The sequence below is a fragment of the Tupaia chinensis genome, unplaced genomic scaffold, assembly GCF_000334495.1.
Source record: "Tupaia chinensis unplaced genomic scaffold, TupChi_1.0 Scaffold000012_1, whole genome shotgun sequence".
NCBI lineage: Eukaryota > Metazoa > Chordata > Mammalia > Scandentia > Tupaiidae > Tupaia > Tupaia belangeri.
In genome coordinates, this window is record NW_006159442.1 from 1,196,204 (window position 1) to 1,206,139 (window position 9,936).

General features: G+C 43.8%; 1 long non-coding RNA gene across 1 annotated transcript in view; it reads right to left on the bottom strand.

The window, feature by feature from the left end:
- Nucleotides 1-8,758: 8,758 nt before the first annotated feature.
- Nucleotides 8,759-9,936, bottom strand: part of LOC102481303 (uncharacterized) — a 7,353-nt gene continuing 6,175 nt past the window's right edge. Inside the window, exon 3 of the long non-coding RNA XR_333190.2 lies at nt 8,759-9,845. This is a non-coding gene — a long non-coding RNA (uncharacterized LOC102481303). The remainder of the gene's footprint in view (nt 9,846-9,936) is intronic.

The following is a 9,936-nucleotide window of genomic DNA, read 5'->3' on the forward strand; positions in this document are numbered from 1 at the left end:
CCCTGTCCTCTGCCAGCCCCTAGCCCCCCCTGTGTCCTAACTACATTTCTCTCTTAGGAGGCTCTGTCTATCTCCAAGGCATTCCTTCAGGACTTTTTTTTTGTTGTTTGAGACTTGAATAAAGTCAGGTGCCAAAAGGTTCTCATGACCCGCCTAGGTTACATGTTTACAATTTGCAAAGACAGTTCAAGGAGACACAGGTGACAGTAGAAATTCCCAGACAACAAAGGTGCAAATCTCTCACCTTCTTCCATCAAGCTTTCCACCAGTTGGGCAGTCCTGGAAGTCTGGGTAGTCAGAGGAGTAGAGGAAAGAGGAACATGTCCCAGGAAGGGGACATTCCTGTCCAGAGAAGAGCTGGGAAGGAGGGAAAGAAGGAAAACTGAGACTCCCCTGAGGCAAACTGACAATGATATCCAAAGCAACCTAAACACAACACACACAAACACATACACACACAAATATCACATATACAAACAAACATGCACACACAATATATAGATACACAACACACATACAAACATTCACACATACCCACACACATATTTGCACGTGCGCACACACACACATTGCATATTGCTACCAGGCAGAAGCTGAAGCAGCCTTTTGCAGAAGGTGCCACAAAGATTGCCCCTGGGAAAGCAGGGCTTCTTGGGTCCCTTTTATACTTTGCAATTGTGTCAGGGAGGACAACAGCTTGCATGGGGAGAAGATGAAGTCAACTGTTGATGATGAGAAAATCGGGGATGGCAAACTCAACACAGCTGTTCCAGGGTGGAATCAGTAAGGGAGGATGAGAGGAGGAGGTGGTAGGAAAGAGGGAGGGAGGAAGAAAGGAGAGAGAGAGATAGAGGGAGTGACAGGGGAGAGAAGGAGAGAAAGGAAAAAGCAAATGTGGATGTTCAGCACTGAGAGACTAGGGCTCTCTGCCTTGCTCTCAAATGTCCAGAGCTCACCATCTGTTGCAGAGCTCTGCCAGCTGCAGCCTGCCTTCTCTTGCACTTCATCTCTTTCTTCTCCACACTCTTATTATGCTCTATTGATTGCTCTGGCCTTTGCAAAGCCTCAGGCTCTTCTCAGAACCCTCGACCCTCAGAGAGCCCTTGCTTTGCTCACCTTTGCTTCAGCAGGAAGGTGGTGCCCTAGCAACACCATTGGGGTCAGAGGAAGAAGGACTCCAAGTCTCACTACCTGATCCTTTCTTCAGTCAGAGGTTCTCAGAGTGGGAGAGCACAACCTCATGGCATGACCTCTACACACTCCAGCATTCCCAAGGTTGGCCCATTGTTTCTGCCTGGGCACCATGCCACAATGCATGCCTCACCTTGGAGATTCCTCTCCTCCTGCTGTGCTCCAGCCACCCTCCCCTCACTCCACATACTGCCCAACGTGTTTGCTGTCTAGGACACTTCCCTAGAACTGGCTTCCAATAGCTCTCAGGTCAAGGTTCCAGCCCTTTTGAGCTCCAGCTGTGCCCACCTCTTCATCTCATCTCCCTCTCCCCTGACAGGGTCTTCCTATTAGCAGGACTCACCAGGGATCCTGGGATCTAGAGGATAAAGCTGCTCCTGAGGAACTCTAGCCCTTTCCTATCTAGGTCCCTGCTCAATGTCTTCCAACTCTGGGAGTTTTTCACTAAGGGCTCCATATCTTTCCAAGTTTCAAAGTGAGAAAATGGGGATGTGATGGGGAAGGTGCTGGCCTGGGAGTCAGAGTCTGGGGATGAAACAGGCTCGGTAGAGCCTAACTAGCTGAGTGGTGTTTGTATTCTTTTAGTGAGATGAGGTGCCTAGATTCTAGGCCCCGCCAACATCTGTGACTCAGGAGTACCTCGGAGCCCCCAGCAATCCTGTCTAGCGAGGTCCAGTGCTGACACTTGCTGACTCACTGCATTTCCTGGGGAACCCAGTTAGCCCTTCTCCATATTTCTTCTCCTGTCTGAAACTTTGACAGTGGGAAGCATCAAATGTTGAGACTCTCAACTCTGAGCATCTCCTTTTAAATGTGCAAAGTGGCACTTTTTTCATACATAAGGTGTACTAAGTCAGAGCAGCAGGGCTGTGTGGTGACCCCCACTCAACTAAGCAAAGGCAGAGCTTTTGGGTGGATACAAAGACTCACATTATACATGCAAATCTGCTGCTTGATGCCAAGCAGCCAGTGACAAGAGACATCAGGCTCCCACCCCTTGTGGACTCTGCTTTGTCCACTCTGGGTAGCTCCTGAGGATTGCCCAGGGCTGGGCTGCCTTTCAGCACCTTGTCAGGTTGCTGATGAACCCATGTGCCGGTGGGGAATAGAGTGTGGAGGGTTCTTGGATGCTCTGCCAGGCACCAGAAAGATGCCAAGCTTCAGTCAGAGGTGAAATCTGAGACTTCAGTATCCTTCAGAGAACAGAGAAGACAACATTGAGGCCAAGAAATCAAACCATGGGAAATAAACTAGAGTAATTTATGGGGTGTGAGTCTGATGAGAGACCCAGGGAGTGGTGGTAAGAGCTGGAACAAAACCAGATACATAGGCTGGTAAAGTCAACGGGAGGTGATCTTGTGATCTAGCAGGAGTCAAGGGTGAGCACACACTTTGGTCCTCTGGCCACCCGCTGGGGAACTTGCAGGAAGGCCCTTACTCCTGTTGGGGAAAGCCCACAGTATGGAGAGACTGTTTAAAATGTAATAAATGCACTTTATATTCATTTCAGAGGAACTTGTTCTTTTGTCACATCTTTTTAGTCTTAGCAAGAACTTCTAGCTTTGTACCTAATATGCCCAGAGATCAGGACAATTCCCTGTGTGGTTCAGAAGCCAAATTACAAAATGAGCTCTCTTTCTTGAGACTATCTCCTCCACTTCTAGTGTTTTCAATGAGGTCTCCCCTATCTTTACTTTCACTATCTCTTTCTTTCCCAGAAATCCTTGCAATGAGTTTTATTTTAGGAATGTGTCTGGTAAAGCCATTCTTACTGTGAAGTCTTAGGGATTGCTAAGATTTCAGTGTGTCCCCCAAAGTTCATGTTGAGGTAACTTGATTCTTGATGTGGTAGTGCTGGGAGGTGGGATCTAAGGGAGGGGTTTGGGTCTTGGGGGAACCACTTTTATAAATGGATCAATTCTGTTATCAGAGGTGTGAGTTCCTCGTAAAAGGATGAGTTTAGCCTCTGTGTGAGTGTGTGTGTCTGTGTGAGTGTGTGTGTGTCTGTGTGTGTGTGTGTGTGTGTCTGTCTCTGTGTGTGTCTCATTTAACCTTAATGATTCCCTAAGAACTCTCTCTCCTAATACCGTCGCATTCAATATATGAATTTGAGGAACACAACTCAGTTCCTAGCAGGGGCTAAAAGGCCTTGGTCATTCTTTATTGTGGCAGTTCAAAGCTTGAAGGATGCCATGTTTTCTGCTATGTAGAGAAATACGGTCTGCAGAGAAAAGAAAGAAGGTAGCTGATACCCAAGTGAAACAGACATGGAGGCAGAAAGCAGTCGTAATGTTATCATATTCCTGGTACGGTTTCTGAATTGCTGATAAACCCTTGGTTGTTCTGTGAGATGCCCCCAGTTTCCTCTCCATAAATGTTTCATTTTTCTAGATCAAGTTGGTCTCTGCCACATACAACCAAAAGATAGTTCTGCTGATTACCATTCCCACATGATCAAAGTAGCTTTGTTTCTTTGCTTGTTTATTTTGTTTGAGAAAAGAAGAAAAAGAGGAGAGAAATAGATCCTTAATAGGGTCTTTCCATACCCCAGTTCTTCTCTCAGCCTTCCAGTCAGCCAGGATCACAGGCGCATACCCAGTGCGTTCAGATCAACCTGAGATCTGGGACTGTGGCCCTGGTTTGTACAACAATGCCCTACTTCCTATGCCACTGTGGCCAGACCCTCCCCCAGATTTTTTTTAATAAAAAAGAATTTGAAATAAAAACAGCCCTTGGAAATATGAAATTTTATCTGTGATTGAAAAATGTACAAACCTCAAACAATCTTCTGGAACTTTGATTTTGCTCTTCAGATCCAGAGCTGGGGAAATTGTGCTGCAGGACACACCTGGGGTGTTTGCTTTGGTGAGGCACCTTTAGGTCAGCATGATGTGCCCATGCCCCCACCATTCACAGAGAAGGAGAACAGACTCCAACTCTTTCCACAGCAAAAATTTGTACTTGCCCAGATCCACTCCAGATTGTAGGAAATATCTCCACAAGATCTGTTCCATTTCCCTTTGAGGAGCTGTGTGTGCCTTGTTGGGTTCATGATGCTTGTATATCAGCTCACTTGACTTTACGCTCGGAGCTCACTACATGGCTTTACTTCAGAAATACTTCCTCCTATACATTTTTGCTCTGAACCACGTTGGCATGTTTGGGTAACTTGAGAGGTAGTGTTGGGCTCAGTGTTGGCCAGTGGAAGGACGGAACCCACTTGTACTAGCTCATGAGAGCACCAACTTCGCATTCTGTGACATCGCTTGGGTAGCTTGGAGTCAGTCCGTGTGGGAGTACTATTTACATCATGGAAATTGTAAAACACTACAAATCATGTTTTATTTTGTTGTTTTATTTTACTGGAGAGCCATTTGTTAAATGTTTACTAATGCATCACAGACTATCACACACTTAACTTGAGAGTCCCTTCCCTGGGAGGCATAAAAAAAAAGAGAACCAACTTTGAAATGTCTGGTTAAGTGAATGTGAATATTTATAATTATTATTTTATCTTAGTTTATTTGACAAATTATTCCATCAAAACAACCAGGCTTGTTATGAAGAACCTTTTAACCTGACCAAGTTTACTCAGGCTGTGTGGTCACCACTGTCGCTAATATCAGCACCACGGACAGCAACAGCGAATCCACAAGGTGACCTCCTTTAAGAAGAACCAAAATACCAGCAATAAGGGATCTGGGCTTAACAGTGGATTGAAAATTATAGATATATAGCCCCAGCTAGGTGCTACTTTATAGGATGCCTAAAGTTAGACTTGTGTTCATGGAAATGTATATATCAGCTGTGTTTGCTATGAAAATATTTAGATTAATTAAGATCTTTAGTAATTCAATAAAATGTGGGGGGGAAGCAGAATAGAAAGTAAACACAGATACCAGAGACAGTGTGGGAAGAGAGTGGGAGATGGCAGAGGGTAAGAGATAGGGAATCAAGGATGGGGGAAAAAAAAAGCAAAACATACAGGAAACAAGAAATGGAAAATTATTTATTGACAATAGCATGTATGCTGATGTGCTTGATTGAGACAATATACAGTGTACTCTGGATGGAAAATCAAAAAAATAAAAAAATAGAAAATTATAGGACAGTGAGAAATCTAGATTGGAGAAACAAGTGAGTTATTATTCACTGATTTCCAGAACCTTCTTAGGTGTTGACCCAAGAGTCAATTGTCAAGGTAAAAGCAGAAATCACATGCTATGGATGTAAGCAAAAACAAGAGCATTAATTTTATCCAGCAATTCAGGAAGTCAGTGAGTAGGAAATAAAGTAAAAATTTAATGTCTCATGTACAGTAGAGTCAAAATATAAAGTAGGTGGTTGGTAAACAGCTGAATCACAGGAAGTAGAAAGGTAAGTATGAGAGATTAGAATGAATGGGAGGCAGTAGCAGCCAGGGTAGCTAAATTCTTAGCAGACAGCATGGTGTGACGTTTAAGCATTGGATAAGTCTACTAACTTGCTAAGTGACCTTGGTCAGATCACTGGATCTCTCTGAACTCTGGTTTTCTCATCTGTGAAATGAGGGTATCAAACAACATAATCACTGAAGTTCTCACTAGCTCTGTGACTTTGTGAAGCATTTTGCCCAAGACAGGAAATTTCTCTTTTTTTGGAGAGGTTTTTGCCAATGGGCAAATGTGCTCACCAGAAAGACAGAGACAGAGAGACAGAAAGTGAGCAATAACCCCCCTGGGAGATTACCACACCACAATCCATTCTCCTCCATTCTCCTCTCGGGATCTTGGGCATGCACGAACACACACCAGGCATGAGTTTAAGCCACCGGGTCTGGGACTCGAACCATGGTTGACTACCTGGGAGTCCAGCGATATAGCCATTATGCCAACTGCTGGTCCTGATAGAAAATTTCTTATAATGCCTTTAGAGGAATTAGAGTTGAAATCAGTAAGTGAAATCCTTTGACTGAAATAGAAATTAAAATGAGGCCTGTTAAAGTTTGACTTTCACATTTTCTTGAGATGATGATTAAAACAGACTTCAGGGGGAAAAAAAGGCCAACATACCAAAAAGACTCAGACTCCTAACCCTTGCTTGTCCCTGACTAACTATTCGTCACATGAATTAATATTGAGACACATTGTGATTTTACTGTATACATCTTAATGCCTTGTCTTCATCCAGAAAACAGCTCTTATTTTCAGCTACTTAGGAATCGAGCACCGCTTAAGTGCTTATTTTTAAAAAAATCTAAGATTTATCCTGGTATACCGGGGAAGAAAGGTCTTTCTTAAACACCCCCACCCCCACCACACACAAACACACACACATATACCCTAGTGAGAAGTTTAGGACTAGGTTCAAAGAAAAATATCCTCCCAGCTGAAGATTAATGAACCTTGAGTCAAGAAAACTGGTCCATTATTTATCAGAATTAATGAAAAAATGGGCTACATTTCAGAAAACTTCACCTGCGTATACATAACTGATGTTCATAAAAAACATTGAGGTAAAAAAAGGAACTATATAGAGTTCAACTCTTTCTTTTAAGAGTTGTCACATTGCCTATGAGTGATAGGTTGGAATAAAATACCACATCTTGTGAAGGTTGCAGTGGAGAGGTGGGTGACCTGTTCTGAGAAGATCATGCATTGATGTATGATCTAACTCCTGGTCTAAAACATGAGCAGACATTTAAGAAGGCACTGAGGACACCATTTATAGCACAGAGATCTGCAAAAAGGATTATTTCAGTCCTTGATAAATGAGAGTCCAACTGTGCCAAAGGAGAGGGGCATATGTTCGGAGAGTATAATCCTAGGTCCCTTGTTGGCTGGTTTACAGAAATCAATCTTATTCGAAACATACAGGTTTTTCCTCACTGTTTGTATAATTTAAAGTTGACTGCCTTGGGCATGCAGAAATTCAGGGTGTGACATGAAAATCAATGTCATTGTCCACAACCGGAACGACTATTCTCCATTCTCTTCTCTTTTAAAAACTGTATCAGCTCGTGATCATAAGATTGTGCTGCCCCCGGCTCTTAATATGAAACACCCAGTAAGAAATGTTCCTCTTTCAGATACATTTTTGTCCTACAAATCTGATCTCAATATCACCGTAAAAATTTAAATTTCTAGAGCTAGAAGGAACTTAGAGAGAGTATCTGTTCTAGTTGATGGGAGAACTGAGTTTACCCGAGGGAGGTGCAAGGACCAGCGCATGTAAAAATACCAGTCACTCTTGCCCCCAGTGATCACAGCATCAAATGCAACCACTTGTCCAACCCCTCCATAGGCCAAGGATTGCTCTTCACTGTGGCCATGCCAGACACCAAGGGTGAGGTGCCCCTAGAGCCGGCATGGCGCCCACTCCTCAAGGGTAGCAGGCTGGTGGGAGGAACTTGGAAGTAAACAAGTAACAAAAACACAGAGGGAGCCTTGTGTTGCTTCTGAGATTGTGCTGTCACCTGTTTCAGTATTTCTATATTGGTCCCAGATGCACTTAAACTTTTGATGGATTTATTATTACAAAAATGAAATTCAAGGGACCAGCAGGTAGCATAATGGCTATGTTGCTGGACTACCACGTAGTCGACTGCGGTTCGAGTCCCGGACCCGGTGGCTTAAACTCACGCTGGATGCGTGTGTGTGTGCATGCCCAAGATCCCGAGAGGAGAATGGAGGAGAATGGATTGTGGCGTGGCCATCCCCTCTGGGGGGTGATTTCTTGCTTTCTTTCTCTCTGTCTCTCTCTGTCTTTCTGGTGAGTGCACCTGCTGTATAGCAAAAACCTCTCAAAATAAATAAATAAAATTCAAGAGTATACTCTCTAAATAAAGTATTCTAGAATAATCAGATAGTCAAATTGGATAAACATTTCTCTTTCTTTTAAAAAACATTTTGCCAGAGGGGGTGTGTGCGCTTACCGGGGAGAGAGAGACACACACACAGAGAGAGTGAGAAATTCCCATGGGGAATGGTCATGCCAAGACACCGTCTCCTCCTTTCCTTCTTCCCTTTGGGACCTTAGGCATGCATGCACACATGCCTGGTGTGTTTCTCAAGCCATGGGGTCTGGCACTTAAACTGCACAGTCAGCCATGTGGGATCCTGCTGCCTTAACCACCAAGCCACAGGCTAGCCCTTTTCCTTTTTCGTGAAGTTTACTAATTTATTTCCTATGTGTGTATGTGTATGTGTGTGAGAGAGAGATAATCCCCAGACCGGAATTCACCGCCACTCTCAGTCAACCCAGATCAGATGGTGAGCACACCCATGCCTGGTGTACAGGGAGGTCTCCGTACATGAACTGTTAACCTTCCCATGTGAGTCTGCTTTGCAGAGCATTGCATTTTACTGCTGTGCTACTGCTCAGCCCTTGAACACAAATATTTTAAGAGCTTTATTTATAGGATTTCAGAATTTTTGGTTCACTCTCAGCTTATGAAACTACAGAACTAACAGCTGCTAAGGAAATACGGTCAAGACCATGCTCAAAAGTTGACAATGCTTGGTCCGACCACCAATGCTAAATTACGAATAATTTAGCCTTTCTTCATCACTTATTGGTGAGTTGAGGATTGTTATTTTGGTTTATCTTCTCTCTCACATTTACTGTACTCCATTGGTCACTCTGCTTCCGTCCTGTCTCTTCCACCAGTTTATAGAGTACATATTCTAATTTTTCTGAGTTATCCTACGCCACTGAGCAGAGTACTTCACACCAGGAAATGCCTGATTAGTGTAGGCATGGCGCTCCTCTCATTCCCAAAGCCTGTCCAGCTGAGCATGCAGGGTTATTAAAGTCTGTGCTGAGAACTGTCCCTCTCACTCTTGCTTTCTCTGGTACCTCAGATTCTCTGATCAGACAAGAATTGCCTTCATGTTCAATTCTCCCATTGAATCTTTGGGCTTAGATAACTCACTAACCCAGCACTGAAGTGTGGATGCTGGTAAGACATTTGAAGAACTGATTAAAACTTTGTAGGAAGTCCGTCATGGCTTGCTGTGATTACAAAAGAGAGATGACAGTAAGCAACGTGTGACAGGAAGTAATGAATTGTCCATGACCAGGAAATGGAGCTTTTGCAAGGGCTCTACTGAGGTGCTGCAGGAGGAGGTCTAGAGTGGGAGGAGAAATTAACAAGCCCTTATTGTTGCCAAAGAATAAGCCACTTTGTAAAGTGACACCCATGTTATGGTGTCAATTGTACAGGGTTTTTCAGTGACTCCTGTGATGAAGAAAGAGTTATGATTCAAAGGCTGTCATCGTGAGAGGATCCAGTGCTATATCAATAGCTCAGCAGTCATCAGCTTTAATAGGATGCAGACAACCTTGTCAGGGAGCGAGGAGTTGGGTTGTGAGTCAAGCTGTCATATTCCAAGACAATTGAATTGATTTGTGTTTGCGATCTCATTTTGTCTCTGATGTGTGTGGAAAATCAGAAGAGATGCTTACTCACTTCTCCCATCTGCAAGGGACTACCACATTCCACAGTTTTCTGGTTACTCTGGGGATTTGCTGTGCACTTTGGCTGGGAGCTTAATATTGACCTGTCTGACCAGACAGCCGTCTGAGATGTTCTAGCTTTGTAAGGTGGTTTATATACCAGCTTTAGTGACTCCAGGAATCCATGGTGTGCTGCTGAATAGCTAAGAATCAGCTCCCTGGGGAAAAACAAAAGTCCATATTTGTAGCATTTGCTGATTTCCATGATGTAAATACCCCCATCAATGCTGATTTCAAGCTATCATCATG